At 34.8% G+C, this 18,445-nt stretch overlaps 1 non-coding gene across 1 annotated transcript; it reads right to left on the minus strand.

Moving 5' to 3' along the window:
• Nucleotides 1-17,382: 17,382 nt before the first annotated feature.
• On the minus strand, nt 17,383-17,538 carry LOC114098924 (U1 spliceosomal RNA). The gene has a single exon (XR_003583812.1). It is a non-coding gene; the product is annotated as a U1 spliceosomal RNA (small nuclear RNA).
• Nucleotides 17,539-18,445: the final 907 nt, after the last annotated feature.

Here is an 18,445-nt window from a genome sequence, read left to right on the forward strand (position 1 = left end):
ATATGCTCCATGCAGAGATGCAAACATTTGCATAGAAATGAATTGATTTGAGAAAGGGCAGGAAAGGGGAAGCAACAGAGGGAGTCGATGGAGCTGGTAAGAAAGTGCAGAGGAAAACATCCTTATGGATTTATTTAATAAGACTCTATTGCACTTATGGCATGTAGTGCCTTTGATAATTTAACTCATGTGGGTACCTCTCATCCATGTCATTTTAGATAAGGAGGGGAAAATTTGATTTTTAAAAGAGAAGTAATGACTATTTTGTATTTATAAATCATTCATCACACAAAGTCTTCATAGAAAAGCTATATGCATTGACATTTGAAAATAAGTGAACTATACCTATTTTTGAGAAGCTTGAAGTACATCGTAAAAATGGAGATTTCTGGTATGCAAAATCTGAGTGGTTTACTTAGTAAGTTTCATTTTTTTTTTTAAATTTCTGAAGTTTCCAATAAAAGTATTTTAAAGAGCACCAACTTTGGGGGAGTTTATTTCTGTCCAGTAAGTATTATTAGAAGTAAAGTTATGTAGCTTTAGAGAATAACATTTTACATCTTATCCTTAAATAAACATACATGTTTGTTATTGTATCTTCAAGAAAATATTAACTGAATTTCAATGAATGTTTGAAAAGAAAACAGATAAATTAGAATTACTAGAGCAAACGAAAGTTTTTTTTTTCTTACTGCAAGATCCCTTGGCTTAGTAAAATATGCTAATGTGCTTTGGAAATCTTTACAAGTGATATCATATCAAAATATTTTTAAAATGATATATTTGGGGACTATTTTTGAGAAGATTCTTAAAGAGTTAAGACTTTACAGAATATAATATTGAATCTATTACTAGAAGCTAATATCATCTAAAAAATGTCAATTATGGAAGTAAGCTGTGCTTTGAGAAACCACGGGATACAAAAATTCCAAGTGGAAGTGTTTTCTAGAATGACTTTACTACAGAACTCTTCCCCTTACTATTCCTTAAATATTTTTAAATGCTTTGAGATAGGTAGTACACAATAATGATTAATCAGGAGGTTTTCAAGTCACATGCTTTGAACTCCAAGTTAATCACTAATTTTAAGTGTGATAATGGGTAAGTTACTTTCTCTTCAAGTCTTACATATCATATCTCTGGAAACTTTTGCACAGTGTCAATTAAAAGTTGGCTTGCAGGAACCAATGGAAAGAGTCTGAAATGAGTCTGAAGGTCCTGTGTTACGTTTCCACATTGTGAAATTTAGGAAATATCTGCTTCACAGAGTTGGGTGGATGTTCTGGTCAGCTTTTTGCTGCTGTGACCACAACACCTGACAAGAACAACTTAGGGGAGAAAAAGTTTATTTTGGCTCATAGTTTCAGAGGTTTAGTCAATGGTTAGCCAGCTCCATAGCTTTGTTTCTGAGGGGAGGCAGAATATCATGGCCAAAGGGCATGGCAGCTCAGGACACCACAACCAGGAAGTGGAGATGGAGAGAGACCTCAAACTCACCAGACAAAATATAAACCCCAAAGAAATGCCCTCAGTAAACTATTTCCTCCAGCCACACACTACCTGCCTATACTTACTACCCAGTTAGTCCTTATCAATGGAAAGTTAGGTTACAACTCTCATAATCCAATCATTTCACCTCTGAACATTCTTCCATTGTCTCATACGTGAACTTTGAGGAGACGCCTCATGTTTAACCAGAACAGTGGATATTCTATAGTAGTACAAAAATATTTCATAATGAAAATGGTTTATTTTTTGTGCAATCCCAAAGCATAGAACTTATTTTTAATGGCATTAAAATAATTCCAATATGCAAAACCCACCAATAAAAACCTACCATTCCATTTATAAAAAAGCCTTTCTGACTTCTTACCATGTAATTTTTGCTATGATTTAAAATTGCAATGTCTCTCCAAAAGCTCATACTTTGTCTCAATGCATAAATATTCAGAGGTAGGGCTATGGGAAAGTGAATGAATCATGAAAGCTCTAAAATCCACAGTGGATTCATCTACTGATAACTGAATAGACTGGGATGTAGTGGAAAGTTAGGCAGACGGGGTGTGGTTAGAGAAAATTGGTCAGTGGGAATGTGTCCTGGAGGACTATGACTTATCCCCATCTCTCTTTCTTTTCCTTCCTCCCCCCTCTCTCTCTCCCTCTCTCTTTCTCTCTTTCTTTCTCCATCCCTCCCTCTCTCTGCTTCCCAGCTTATATGAGCTGACTGCTTTCCTCCTCCATGCCTTTCTGCCCTGATGTTCTGCTGAGCCTCAGGCACAGAGCAATGGAACTGGCTTACCATGGACTAAAACTTCTGAAACTGAGCCAAACTAAATTTTTTCTTTAAGTTATTTTTCTTATGTAGTTGTCACAGTGATGAAAAGCTAACTAACACACTCAATGAATGGTGAATTATTTAAGGATAGAAAGGAAAGTAAGACAAGTTTTCCTCTCAGAAGCTGCACTGCAGGAGTAGAGCACTGTGCATGATGTAGTAGTAGTTGTATTCTGACAGCAACTCAGGTTTTCCTCCATCTTCAGAGACAATGCCATCTGTGGTTTATAATCTAGTATTATGACATTTTTTGTTTTGATGCTTTCAACCATACAAATGATTTTCTGTAACTCACAAATAACTCTAAGAGAAGATATGATTGTTTAGCTAAGTAATATGATTGATACAGGCTGATTACAGTTGCTACAGCAGGGCCCTTTAGCAGAATTCTCAAAATTGTCACTTGACTCATTGATCACAAAGTTATTAAACACCTAATTTGTGTCAATATTTTTCCATGAGCAGGGTCCTCAGTGGGGAGCAGAATATCTATGCCTACCACCTCTTGGAACAAGCTGGTAGTTCAGATAGGAAGCTGAGCAGGGTTACCCTTTATTAGGCATAATGCATAAGGCAGGATGAACCATGGAGGAAGCTGGAAATTGCTGGCCACTCAGTAAGCCTGCAATTTATTGGCAATATAACATGTTTTGATTATTGCTAACAATTAGAACACAAGACAAACATGCCTATTGCTTTGGATAATAAAAATGTGTAACATCAAATGTAAATGAATATAAAGAGTGAATGAATGTGAAGCATGGCACACTGATTGGATTATTTTATCTAATCAATTGACATGAAAGGAGGCTTTTTCCTCACTCTTCAACTTCACTTAGTCTTTTTTTTCCTAGACTTTATACTCCAGGCAAATAGCTATATAAGAAATGTTATTTATTTTTATTGGTTTTAGAGATGTTCCACAATTTTTATCAAGGTGGAAACTAATAACTAAAATGAGTTGCAAGAACTGTCTTGTGGAGAGAATTGCCATATCAGGTTGCCTTACCAGCCCCTAACTCTACCTTACCACACACACACATTAAACTTTACAATACATTCTCCATCTCATTAATGGCTCTGAACTTTTCTCCTTCTCCCCCTAAATTTTATCATTCATCCTTTCCTTTTCTTCTTTTATTATCTTTCTTTCATCTGACATCTGCCAAAACAATGCTATGATTTGAATGACTCATGTTGAAAACTAATCCCCAATGCAACTGTATTATGAAGTGGGGTCCTTTATTTTAAGGAGTGGCTAAACTATGAGGAGTCATTTTTGTTGTTGTTTGTTTTTGGTACCTTGGATTGAACTTAGGGCCCCTTAACCACTGAGACAAATGCCCAGCCCCCTCCCCCCTTTTTTATTTCATTTTGAGACAGGGTCTCACTGATTTGCTTAGCACCTTGCTAAGTTGCTGAGACTAGCTTTGAACTCATAATCTTCCTGCCTCAGCCCCCCAAGCTGCTGGGATTACAAGCATGGGCCACCATTCCCTGTGAGAACTCTGTTCTTGTGAAGGTAGTCATGCCTTTGAAAAATACATTGAGGGGAGTTCATCTTCCCTCCTTCCCACTGTGTGAAGACACAGCATTTATTTGCTCTGAAGGATGTAGCAGCCAGGCACACACTTGAAGCAGAGGGCAGCCCTCACCAGACATCAAGTCTTCTGACACAGTGATCTTGGACTTCTTGGCTTCCAGAACTGTGAGACATTAGGCCTTTAAGGAGGTAAGTAAGGTTGGATTGGTTATGAGTGGCCCTCATCCCATAGGTCTGGTGCCCTTATAAAAAACAGAGACACCAGGTGTGCCTTCACACAATGACAAGGCCATGTGAGGACTTGGAGATAAGATGCCTTCTGCAGCCAGGAAGAAAGGCCTACCCTGCTGGAACCTTGATATGGGACTTTCAGAATAGTAAGAAAGCAAATTTGGGTGGTGTAAGCCTTTGGTGTTCTGCTATGGCAGCCTGAGCAGACCAATATGAAGGTTTTTAACATTTATTTTAAAACTATCACGTGGTTCTTGGAGTGCCAGAAATTTTGATTAGAACTAATCTGATTTAAGCATGGAGGAGGGGCCAGAGAAACATTTAAAGAAAGGGTTATTATCTACAAATGACTGTTGAGAAAGACCAAGACTCAAGACCCAGACCTTCCATTGCTGGGCAAGGACTTCCATTATTGTAGGCTCACTCTTTCCTCATTTTCTTGTTGTCCTTTTTGAGTTGTTTCTTCATTCACCTAGCTTGTTTTGTACCTTTGATTGATATATAAAGTTTTTCTCTCCCAGGTTAATATTAGTTTGCTGGCTTAGGATTTTTACCCTCAAGATCGTTTTGCCCAGAACACTAAAATTCCACATTCTTATCCATTGATTAATTGATTGATTTATTCAACTAATATTTAATGTACCAGTCACTGGGAATGCAGGTGACTAAGAAGCAGCTGTTTTTAACTGTGTTTACATTCTACTGGAGAAGTTATTGCTAAATTATAAACAAATTGGATCGGATGGTTATAGGTTCTACAGAGAAAACAGAAGCAAATGTTTAGCCTGTGAATATGTATGTATGGAAGGGTGAGGATGGTAAGAAAGACACTGTGTCAGACTAACGACCTTCTCAGAATTAAAAAAAAAAAGGAGGGATTCAGGGGAAGTTATGGGTAGTTGCATTCTAAATGAGGGCAACAGGGACCATTTGTTAAACTAGTAGTTTATGTATTCTTGGACCTTTGTATTGTCAGCTTTAAAAAATTTCTGATATCCAGGTTGAATGCCTGTCCAGTTACATTTGAGCTCTAAGGAGACATCAATATTTTAATAGCTCTTCGGGTGTTTCCAATACTCAGTCATGGTTGAGAATCACTTGTTATAAATGAGCTTGTTTTGTTGCAGAAATTGAAAGAAGGTCAAAGAGGCTAAAGTGGAAAAGGATGAAAGGAAAGGGAAAGGAGAATGAAAGATTTATAGGTCATGATAAATTCCTTGGATTTTATTTTGAATGTTATAGAAAGCCTTTGCAGGTTTTTAGCAGAAGGTGCTATGTGATTTCATTTTCAAAAGATGACTTTTCCAGCTTAGTGGAGAACTGACTACCAAAGCATGAACAAAGGAAATCAGGAAACAAATTTGGATACGATTACAACAATTATCCTAAGATAACAGCTATAAGGTAGAAGAAATGCTCAAATGAAATCTATGTTAAGCAGATCATTTTTTTTTTCTTTGCTAGGTTACCTGTGTTTTCATATAAGATTTTTGGAATAATATTTTCATTGCTGATAGATTAGTTTACTAGGGCTGCTGTAACAAAATAGCATATACAGAGTGGCTTAAACCACAGAAATTTATTTTATCAACTTGGAGGTTAGAAAGTCTATATCAAGGTATGAGGGGGTTTGATTTCTTCTAAGGCCCTCTCTTTCTCTTGGGGATGGCTGCTTTCTCACTGTGTCCTCATTAGGCCTCTTGTCTGTCATAGAGCATTTGTGATGTTTCTTTTTGTGCCCTGATCTCTTTTTAATAAGAACAGCATTCAGATTGAATGGGATCACCTAATAGCCTCACTTTAACTTAATCACTTCTTTTTAGAAACAGTCAAACTGGGAGATTAGGACCTCAACAGATGAATTTGGGGAAGGCATGAACATTTGGTTGTCTGACATTTCACTATTAGTTTGCAAAATTTTCAGCTGAAGATGCATATGTTCTTTTGGCGCAGAAAGTGTTATTTCCAGTACCTCATCAATTATTACTCTATTTCATATATACCCCCTCTTTTAAAACTCATTGTAGAGAAATGTTGGAATGTCTGTATAAATTCTTCACTTCTCTAAACTTGTCTATGATTCTAATCCTCTCATTGCATTTAGCTCTGTATTTTCACAGAATACCTTGGTAGATTTTCAGCCTAGTGATTCACTTTTCAACCATGTCCATTCTGTTACATAGACCATTGTTTTCAATTTAAATGACCAAAGCTTAATTGTCAAGACTTCTAGGGAATTCTTTTTCATAGCTGCAATATTCCTTTAAATAGTTTTGAATATATTAATTATACTTAAACTCTTCTCTCTGCTTGCTTCATTGACTTTTTGCAACCTCAGATGATTCTACCTTTGCCACCATCTGTTTTTGAATGTAGAATTCAAAGAAGAAATAAGCATTCCTTCCGTATTGCTTCCATTTGGATCTGATCCCACTTACTTTATATTTTCCAGGTACTCCTCACAATCATTAAACCAGAATGGCTCTTTAAATTTTGTTTTTGCCTACTATGTATTTATTCTCCATTATGTGTATATGTATGAATGAATATATAAACACATGTGTGTATAAAATTCATATATATGTATATATACACATATATAACCATTTTTCTAATTTCGTGAAGTCTTGAATAAGTGGGCATATTGCAGCATTTTTGCAGTTTGTCATTTTGATTCAATTTTTACATTTTGGATTATCTTTACCTTGTCTCATCTTTTGTACTCACTGTTAATTTATTTATTTACTTTTTTCTTATTAAATCCCTGCCAGTTTTTGTTCTGGTCCTATTCATTTTTTGTTTTTCTAAGTTCATTTTCATGGATATGTACAGTCTTTCCAGAAATGATATCTATATTTTGTTCTGTCAAGGAGAATTTCCTTTCCACAAATGTTTTGTCATTATTTGGTGATATAAATATTAATACCTCCTTCCCAAATAGAAGCTAATGTCTTATTTGAAAAGAATACTAGAAGTTTTAGGTTAGGTTGGGCAAAATACAAACTAATATTGTTAAAACAAGAATAAATTCATTTTAACTATTTTATATATTTATAAAAAATAATAATATAATTTAAAATATAATCTGACAATAAATGTATTTACATTTGTAAATTATAGATTCAGTCATAATATTGATTTCTTACAGAATAAATGTACAGATTGGCTTAAGTTGAAACCACAAAAGTGGGACAGAAAGTTACATACTATGCAAGAAGAATGTAAGAGACGCTGTCTACCATTAAGATATGGGAATACAATTTTTTTATGTCCTTTAAGTATTAACTCACTAGCAAAGTGGAGGGAAATAAGGATACTTTAATCTTCAAGTCTCAGCACAATGCCATTAACAGACTTGAAAACATCTTTGCTGACCTACAAAGTGAAAATTTAGAAAAAGGTCATCTAGAGTGGAAGATTATGACAAAGAACCAAAAAATTATAGACCTAGTCCTGGTGAGGTTCTTTAAGAAGGTGAGGGATGGATTGTAATTTATTTAGAGTTTTTTTCTCTCTCATTACTCATTATAATTCCTTTCTAATTGCTAATTAACCATTTTAGACATCTATTTTAAAGTTCTTTACTAAATGGTTAGGTCCATAAGATAAATAAGCAGATTTTTCCCCCTTAAGAAGCTTACTGTCTTTAGGACTGTTAAAGTATAAACCAAGGTCTCTGGGTGTTAAGTGTTAGAACATTGTTTCTCCTCCTCCTCCTCCCTGCCTTCTCTCTCTCTCTCTATCTCTCTCTCTCTCCCTCCGTCCCTCCCTCCCTCTGTTTGGTATGTGTAGTACTGGGGACTGGACTCAGGTGCACTTTTCCACTAAGCTACATCACCAGCCCTTCTTCTTATTTATTTATTTTTCAAATTTTGAGACAGGGTTTTGCTGAGTTGCTGAGGCTGGCTGCAAGTTTGGGATCCTCCTGCTTCAGACACCAGAGTTGCTGAGATTATAGGCACGTACCACCTATAAAATTTCCTTTCTTAATTTAGAATTCATCTATAAATATTCTTTGTGTACAGAGAGGAGACAAGTTGAAAACTCTGTTGCACTGAGTACCTCTCCAGCTATTCCTTGACCAGAGGTAACTCTATCCCACTCATTGATGTTCTCGAGTCCTCCAGCCAGGCATGGACTTTCTCTGAAGACATGTATTATATAATGTTGCTGCCGCTGGTGGTACCTGATTTCACAAGCTGCGGAGGGCTTTTTCTACTCTTTAAAATATTATGTTTTCTTAAATTACATATTTTAAATATAAGATACCTAATATAGTCCAAACATACAGAAACAATGTAAAACAGCAGTTTCCAGGAGCTGGAGGAAGCAAGAATTGGAATTATTCAGTGAGTAGAGAGTTATAGCTTTGCAAGATGAAAAATTCTGGAGAGGTCTAGCATAATAATGTGAATATGTTTAATATTGCTGACCCAAGATTTTTTAAATCATATTTTTAAATTGATTTTATTTTTTTAAATACATGACAGTGGAATGTATTACAATTCTTATAACACATATAGAGCACAATTTTTTCATCTTTGTATAAAGTATGTTCACACCAATTCATGTCTTTATATATGTACTTTTTTGCATTACAATTCTTATTACACATGTGTACCACGATTTTTCATATCTCTGTTTGTATATAAAGTAGGTTGACACCCAATTCGTGTCTTCATACATGTACTGTGGATAATGATGTCCATCACATTCCACCATCCTTATTAATCCCCTGCCCCCTCCATTTCCCTCCCTCCTCTCTGCCCTATCTAGAATTCATCTATTAGTCCAATGTTCCCCCTCCCTACCCCATTATGAGTCAGTCTTCTAATATCAGAGAAACATTTGGGATTTGTTTTTTGGGGATTGGCTAACTTGACTTAGCATTGTCTTCTCCAATGACATCCATTTACCTGCAAATGCCATGATTTTATTTTCTTTTATTGCTGAGTAAAATTCTATTGTGTATACATGCCGCATTTTATTTTATCCATTCATCCACTGAAGGGCATCTAGGTTGGCTCCACAGTTCACCTATTTTGAATTGTGCTGCTATAAACATTGATGTGGCTGTGTCCCTATAGTATGCTGTTTTTAAGTCCTTTGGGTAAAATCCGAGAGGGATAGCTGGGTCAAATGGTGGCTCCATTCCCAGACACCAAGGAATCTCCATACTGCTTTCCCTATTGGCTGCATCAATTTGCAGAACCATCAGCAATGTATGAGTGTACCTTTTCCCCCGCATTCTCGCCAACAATTATTATTGTTTGTCTTCATAATAGCTTCCATTCTGACTGGAGTGAGATATCTTAGAGTAGTTTTGATTTGCATTTTTCTAAAATTAATATGGTTCTTATATTTTTTGAGGTTTGATTTATTGTTCATTAAAGGTTTTGAAGAACAATTTAAAACAACATTAGGTGGATTTGAGGGATGATGAGGAGGTAGATGTCATCGCTGAGACAGCTACTTCACTTTATCATAATGCAAAAGGAATAAACCTGATATTCCAGAAAATTGGGATAAAAAGGTCTGTTCCAGAGACATAGGAAACTGAATTCTTTATCCTATTACTACCTTCCTAACATTCGCTATTCCTTTTTAACATTTTCTGTCTTTTCACATTCTCCCAGAGAGAAAAAGAGGATTATTTCAGTCCACTGGCTTATCCAGAAAGGAATTATGTATACATGGGTGTGTATATACATGCCTATATACATGCTCTAAGCTATGGTATCATGGATGGAGAGAATTATAGAGGGAACAAGGAGGACAAGGTGAATTATTTGGTGTGTATTGAAGGTTTTTTTTTTAAACAAAACAAATATTCCTAATAAAACATGGGTAAAATTGTTTTTCAAATCTCTTATTTTGTTTCCTTGAATAAAACATTATGTATGTAGATGCTAAGGCGAGAAATAAAGCAGGTAATTGGTTTAAGGACTGTTCGGGTGAGGATGGGGTGGAAGAGTTGACTCTGCCTATTTAGCCACTGAGTTGTTTAGAATCCAGAGAAAGGCATGAACTAATTATTGTGGATGTCTTGTGATGGCTGATTCAAAAATGGATAAAGGAGAAAATGAAATGGTAATCTCAAATCGGAAGGAGGTGAGGCTGTGAGAATTAGACAAGGAGGAGTAAACCTCACCAAGAGTGTAAAGTTTCATGGTATCTTGTTCAGTGGGCATGTGGAGTTAGTAGGAGGAAAGTTTTAGTCACAGTACATAGAGCTCTGTGGATCCCTTTTTAATTTTTGACAATGGGAATGTAAAAGCCAGGGGAGATGTGTTTTTTGTCTGAAACACCTGGAGATTGGAGGATCTCTGTTGAAACTCGGCATGCAGCGTTAACATAATTAATCTTTTTCTCGTAAATATCACTCTAGTGACAGTGTTATGACTAAAACAAAGGTTTAGGCCAAGGTACAAGAAATCCTTCTGGTAGACTATTTTGAAAACCCATTTGAGGGACTAAAATAAGACAGAAGCTATGATGATGTGAAGAAAGATGAAAGAAAAAAAAGATTGTTATCCAAAAAATTAAGAAAATAAAACCACCAGTATCTAAGCTTTAATTTATTTCTATTAGTGGAAAAAGAAAACATGCATTAATCTGATTCTTTCAGTTTCTTTTGACAGAAACTCTCCCCAAACTAGCTTCTTTAATTAATTAATTCATTCAACTATTTATTAAAATTTAGGAATTGTCCTAAGGCTCTGGGGCTATAGTAGTGAATAGTAGTGAACAAGGCAAGCTAAGAATCTGCTAGAATAGAGTTTATATTTTAGTATGAGAAAGAGACTATAAAAAAATGAGTAAATTAGAAAATTCAGATTGTTATGCTTGTTATGAGAGTGTGGAATGAAAGAGTAACCAAAGAATTATTGAAAGAATACACTACCTTAATTACTCTTGGAAGGGAAGTCCTGTCTGAAGAAGTGATGTATACTCAAGATTATGAAAAATTGTTTCTATTAGGACATATAACTGAAATAATTCTGTGTGATGCTGTTTTTAGACAGAAATAGTTGATAAGATACTCATATTGCAGCAAGAGGTCCTCCAAGAATCTTGCTTCTGAAAAGGAAACATGCTCCCCACCCTGAGGCTATCCGTAGGAGCAGGAGTGGGTATCTTTGTCCTACTGGTCATTGGACAATTACTGTGGTTTTACATGGGTAACATAATGGAAAGATGCTTTAGAAACACAGAAGTAAGTGGAGTGATTTTGCAAAATAGGTTAGGGTAATCACAGTAGACTGAAAAAAAAATACCCATCGTCACAAACTAAACACTTTAGTCCCACAATTCACAATATTTCTTACGTAGAAAACAAAGAAAGGGTATTCTGTGCATTTGGATGAATGAACAATGACTACCTAAATAAAAGAAGTCATACATTTTAGAGAAGAGCCTATTATATGTTAGACCCACAGTGATGAGGTCAGAATTATCAAGGCAATGCTGACTATAGCCACATAATCAAATATAATTAGAAAATAGTATTAGGAAATAGTTTTAAAAAACACGGCCTTGTTTTTTCCTTGCAAATGTGCCGCAGTCCGGCTGCAGCAAACTAACCGGGGGGTGACGAGCAACTTGTGTACATTGATACAGCAGGAGTGGGAGCCGTTTATTGTAGGACAGGAGGGGTATATATACATTCCACACAGCTTATCTTAGTTAACATAAACTAGATATAGCAGTCAACCAATAAGGAATCTCCACACTTAATGGCTCGCTGGCATTACTTCACAAACCACTCCCTCTGGCAAAATGCCAGGCGCCATCTTGACTTGTTTACAGACCCTAACACAAATGTTGTTTTGATGCATGCATCTGATTCAGTTTTTTTTGAAATCTGTATTATGATGTACAAAAATCACATTTTTAACTGTCAGTAATAAGACTGAGAAATTTTCTTTAAAAACAATTCCATACCAAATAAAACCCTAATGAATAAATGACTATCAGATGCAAACAGATATGTTAGAATTTGATTTAGGAAATCAGAAATGGTTAGTAAACACTTGTTTTTTTTTGTCAGAGAAGACGACTATGGTAATGGTGAGGAAGGACTCTCTGTAGCTAATAAGCATAAGATTTAATTCTGGTTTTGGGGGTTTTTTGTGGTTGTAATTCAACAATATATGATGATGCTGATGTGATTGTGTGTGAGTGTGTATATATACTTTACCCATGTGTTTGTTTATCCCTTTAAAATATTATTACATAATAATTTCTTAGTTCAAATAGTAAGGCATCCTTTTTCAGGGATCTTGTTTTATATTTAGAGTTAAAAAAATGATAACTGTATTAGCAAGAAGAGACTGAAGTTAGTGTTTGTACACTAAATCAATCTCTTTACCTGTGTTTGTGACGAGTCTATATGCTCTTCTGATTTTTTTTTTCTTTTATACCTCAAGGATTGGTAACTTTAGGGATGTATTTAGAATTGATCTGACAACTGAGTTAATTGAAATGTTAAAAAGACCTCTGTTTTTAATGGGAAAAAGAAATCTTTCAAGAGGAGCTATTCTTCTTAAAAGAGAGATCACAAAAGAAGTGAGACATATGATGGTGGCCATTAGAGAGAAGGATGAATGCCAGTTTGTGAAGTGCTGCTTCAGCTGTCCCAGGAGACTAGCTGCCAAGCACACTCAAGGAGGAAATACAAAATCAGACATCTGTATGTGTGCGGCATCCACCATGTTTGCTCTGAGGAGAGAGAACCATATGAAGCAAGACAGCAAAGGTGAAATCCAACAAGATAGCCTACTTTATTGCCATGGCAACTCAACCCTGATGAAAGTAGAAAAACAATAAAATATCTGTGAAAAAAAAATCTGTTCTATGAATACCTACTGATTTGAGGAAAGATGCACCCCTGGAAAGAGCTTGATATTTGGTAATTTCTTATAACAAAGCCAGGGGTGCTACTTTTGGGAAATGCTGGTTTAAAAAGCAACACATTTACTAAATTATTTAGTTATTATTTACTTAAATTATTTAGTTTATCTTGGTTGCTAAATTTAGATTTATATGTGAAATCTGTAGTTTCATATAAAAATATTAAGTGACATTGCAGAGGTTCAGGTATTAACCTTGTCATTCTCTTTGATGCCTTTTGTCAATTTTTTTTTTTTTGCAATCGTACCTTACATAAATTGTGTGTTTGATAAGTAAGAGGAGTTCTATGAAATATTTCTATTAAGTTAAATTAAAGCTACATTTTATTGGCCTAGAATAGATTCGCAAATTTCAACATTATTTTTAAAAAATGCTCTTTCTTCAACCTGCTGTTTACATGGTTCATTATAAAGGAAAAAATGTTTCTTTTTAATCTTATGAATTTGTTGAACTATCACAGCTTTCTAAATCTTCCTAGAGTTTAGGCAATTCTGAGCTGTTGCTGTGATTGTTTTTATTCAAATAAGACCTTCTGGTTTGTAGAAAATGTCTGGGAAAGCTTGTTTTTCTTTTAAAAATTTTTTTTCTTTGAAGTAATTTACAGACAACAAAATCAATTGTAAGAAAGTGAGCTTTGACAAATATAGGCATACATACAGTTATTTTCACAATTACTTTCTTTGCATTATTATTACATTTAATTTAGGAATTAAAGTATGCATCTCTGGCTTTTCACACTATTTTATTTATGCTGACTTGCATTTGGTAAAATATAGAAATGATACAGCATATCCTGTAACCTTTACGTTAGCATTGATACATGAAAAGATACACACACACATAAATTACATTTATATGTTATAAACTCAGCAATGAGGTGTTATATTTTTTATTCAAAAAATATAGATTTTTAAAAGGAATTAAGAATATTATAATACAAACCTTTTATTATCTTGCATTTATTTACATTGTGTTAGTATCCCTATTGCTCTTCCTTTTTTCTGTGGGTTTGAATTACAACTGGATACACTTTTCTTTCAAACTGAAAGAATTCTTTTTGAACTTTTTTTTTTTTTTTTTGGTATGGGGATTGAACTAAGCGGCACTGGACCACTGAGCTACATCCCCCAGCCCTGTTTTGTATTTTATTTAAAGACAGGGTCTCACTGAGTTGCTTAGTGGTTCTCTTTTGCTAAGGCTGCTTTTCTTTCCCCCCTAACTTTTATTTATTTATTTAGTTATATATAGCAGCAGAATGCATTACAAATCTTATTACATATATAGAGCTCATTTTTTCATATCTCTGGTTGTATACATAGTATACTCATACAAATTTGTGTCTTCATATATGTACTTTGGAAAATAATGATCATCACATTCCACCATCATTAAGTACCCCATGCCACCTCCCTCTCCCTCCCACCCCTCTGCCCTATCTAGAGTTTGTCTATTCCTCACTTGCTCCCTCTCCCTATCCCATTATGAATCAGCTTCCTTATATCAAAGAAAACATTTGGCATTTGGTTTTTTGAGATTGGCTAACTTCACTTAGCATTAACTTCTCTAACTCCATCCACTTACCTGCAAATGCCATGATTTTATTCTCTTTTATTGCTGAGTAATATTCCATTTTGTATATTCCATCTAGGTTGATTCCACAGTTTAGCTATTGTGAATTGTGCTGCTATAAACATCGGTGTGGCTGTGTCCCTGTAGTATGCTGTTTTTAAGTCCTTTGGGTATAGATGGAGGAGAGGGATAGCTGGGTCAAATGGTGGTTCCATTCCCATTTTCCAAGAAACCACCATACTGCTTTCCATAGTGGCTGCACCAATTTGCAGGCCCACCAGCAGTGTATGAGTGTACCTCTTTCCCCACATCCTTGCCAACACTAATTGTTGTTTGTATGCATAATAGCTGCCATTCTGACTGGAGTAAGATGAAATCATAGAGTGGTTTTGATTTGCATTTCTCTAATTGCTAGTGATGATGAACATTTTTTCATATATTTGTTGATTGATTGTACATCATATTCTGAGAAGTATCTCTTCAGGTCCTTGGCCCATTATTGATTGGGTTATTTGGTTTTTTGGTGTCTAGCTTTTTGAATTCTTTATATATCCTATGATTAGTGCTCTATCTGATGTGTGAGGCGTAAAAACTTGCTACCAAGATGTAGTCTCCCTATTCACTTCACAGATTGTTTCTTTTGCTGAGAAGAAACTTAAAGTTTAAGTTCATCCCATTTATTGATTCTTGATTTTAATTCTTGTGCCACAGGAGTCTTATTAAGGAATTTGGGGCCTAATTCCACACGATGGAGATTAGAGCCTACTTTTTCTTCTGTTAGAAACAGGGTCTCTGGTTGTATTCCTAAGTCCTTGATCCATTTTGAGTTGAGTTTTGTGCATGGTGAGAGATAGGGGTTTACTTTTCATTTTGTTGCATATGGATTTCCAGTTTTCCCAGCACCACTTGTTGAAGAGGCTATCTTTTCTGCAATGCATGTTCTTGGCACCTTTGTCTAATATAAGATAATTGTAGTTTTTTGGGTTAGTCTCTGTGTCCTCTATTCTGAACCATTGGTCTACCAATCTGTGTTGGTGCCAATACCATGCTGCTTTTGTTACTATTTCTCTGTATTACAGTTGAAGGTCTGGTATAGTGATACCATCTGTTTCACTCTTCCTGATAAGGATTGCTTTAGCTATTGACAGACCTTTAGCCATGCTGAAGGAGAGAAGGAAAGAAAAAAACTCAAATTACTAACATAGGTGATGAAAAAGGAAATATCACAATGGACACTACGGAAATACAGAAGATAATTAGAAATTATTTTGAAAACCTGTACTCCAATAAAATAGAATATATTAAAGACATTGACAAATTTCAGTAGTCATATAATTTGCCCAAATTGAATCAGAATGATATACAAAATTTAAATAGATCAATTTCAAGTGATGAAATAATAGACACCATCAAAAGTCTACCAACCAAGAAAAGCCCAGGACCAAACAGATACACAGCCAAGTTCCACAAGAGTTTTAAATAAAAGTTAATACCAATACTTTCCAACTTATTTCAGGAAATAGAAAAAGAGGCAGCACTTCCAAACTCATTCTATGAGGCCAATATCACACATCAAAAAAAGAAAACTTCAAACCCAAATCTCTAATGAACAAAGATACAAAAATTCTCAATAAAATTCTGGCAAATAGAATACAAAAACATATCAAAAAGATCATGCACCATGATCAAGTGGGATTCATCCCAGGGATGCAAGTTTTGTTCAACATATAGAAATCAATAAATATAATTCACCACATCAATAGACTTAAAGATAAGAATCATATGATCATCTCAATAGACACAGGAAAAGAATTTGACAACATATAGCACCCCTTTGTGTTCAAAATACTGGAAAAACTAGGGATAACAGTAACATATCTCAACATCATAAAGGCTGTCTATGCTAAGCCCCAGGCCAACATCATTCTAAATGGAGAAAAACTGAAGGTATTCCCTCTATAAACTGGAACAAGACAGGGGAACCCTCTTTCACCACTTCTATTTAACATAGTTCTTGAAACACTGGCCAGAGCATTCACAGAGACGAAAGAAATTAAAGGAGTACACATAGTAAAAGAAGAACTCAAATTGGCACTATTTGCTAATGATATGATTCTATACCTGAACGTCCCTAAAATTTCCACCAAAAAACTTCTAGAACTAGTAAATGAATTCATCAAAGTATCAGGCTATAAAATCAACACCCATAAATCAAATGCATTTCTGTATATCAGTGACAAATTCTCAGAAAGGGAAATGAAGAAAACTATCCCATTCTCAATGGCCTCGAAAAAGAAAAAGAAAGAAAAAAGAAAAGAAAAAAACCTTGGGAATCAACTTAATGAAAAAGGTGAAAGATCTATATAATGAAAATTATAGAAACCTAAAGAAAAAAATCAAAGAAGACCTTAGAAGATGGAAAGATCTACCTTGCTCTTGGATAGGCAGAATTAATATTATCAAAATGATCATACTTCCAAAAGCACTATACAGATTTATTGCAATTCCGATCAAAATTCCAATGACATTCCTCCTAGAAATAGAAAAAGCAATCATGAAATTCATCTGAGGCTGGTTTTAAACTTGCAATCTTCCTGCTTTATCCTCCAGAGCTGCTGGGATTACAGGCTTGTGGCACCACACCAGGCTCTTTTATAATTTCTTAGACTATACTTCTTAGCATTAAATTATTTCAATATTTTTAAATTAAAAAGCTTTTAACATTCATTCATCAAGAATTGTTTCAGTAGATCTTAAATTCTTATTTGGTAGCTATTTTATTCCTCCAGCAGGCAGGAACATAGTCCCTCCACTACCACAAATTATGCAGTAGAGTTTCCCGAATTTGAGGAAATCGCAGGGGTCAGCACTTCCAGAGTGCAATGGATAAGACTAGACCTAGGAAACCATCTTCATGATTGTGGTATCTCCCCTGCCAGGTAAGTATTGTTACTATTATTTCAATGTGTTTTTTACCTCTGTTGTTTCTAATGAGAAATTGGCCATTTATTGTATCATCATGAAGTACATGAAGCATATTTTGAACACTTCTCTCTGCTTTTGCCTTTCAATATAGTGATGTATCCAATTGTGGTTCTTTTGTGTTTATAATATTTGGTGTTCATTGAGGTTGTAGGATATGTAGGTTAATTTTACCACCAAATTCTGAGAGTTTGGGCCACTGTTACTTTAAATATTTTTCTAACTTACTTTTTTCCCCTGGAAATCTTAATCTCACATATTGAGATGTTTGCTAATGTGTCACAAAATCACCAAATATGGGGGGAGGGTGTCAATTACTTCTTTATCCGTTCTTTGAATTTTAAATTTTCTACTGCTTTATCTCTAAGCTTACTAATTCTTCCACTAACTCATACATTTCAAATCTACTAAACAGTAGAGACTTTAATTTTAGCTATTACAATTTTCAGTTCTAGAATTTAAATTTAAATTTTCCTCAAAAAAATTCCATTTCTCCATTGAGATTCCTTACGGGTTTGAGTCATATTATTTCTTTGGTTATTCGAATATGAATTCATTTAATTTTTTTGAAATTAAATGAATAATACATACATAATACATACTTTGACAACTCTAAATCTAACATACAGATCCACCTGAAGTCAATTGTGATTGACTGTTTCTAAATTTTTTTCCAGGTTATGGATCACATTCCTATTTATTTGTCTAGTTCATGAATAACAATTTGGCTGATAATTGTTGCATGATAGATAATATACTATAACCATTCTGGATTTGTTTGTTTTCTTCCAAGGAATGTTTCTTGTTTGTTTGTTTTAGTAGTCAATTATGTTACTTACAGTCATATTGTGAAATACTTCCCCACTGCAGTA

Source organism: Marmota flaviventris, chromosome 10 (genome assembly GCF_047511675.1).
Source record: "Marmota flaviventris isolate mMarFla1 chromosome 10, mMarFla1.hap1, whole genome shotgun sequence".
Taxonomy (NCBI): domain Eukaryota; kingdom Metazoa; phylum Chordata; class Mammalia; order Rodentia; family Sciuridae; genus Marmota; species Marmota flaviventris.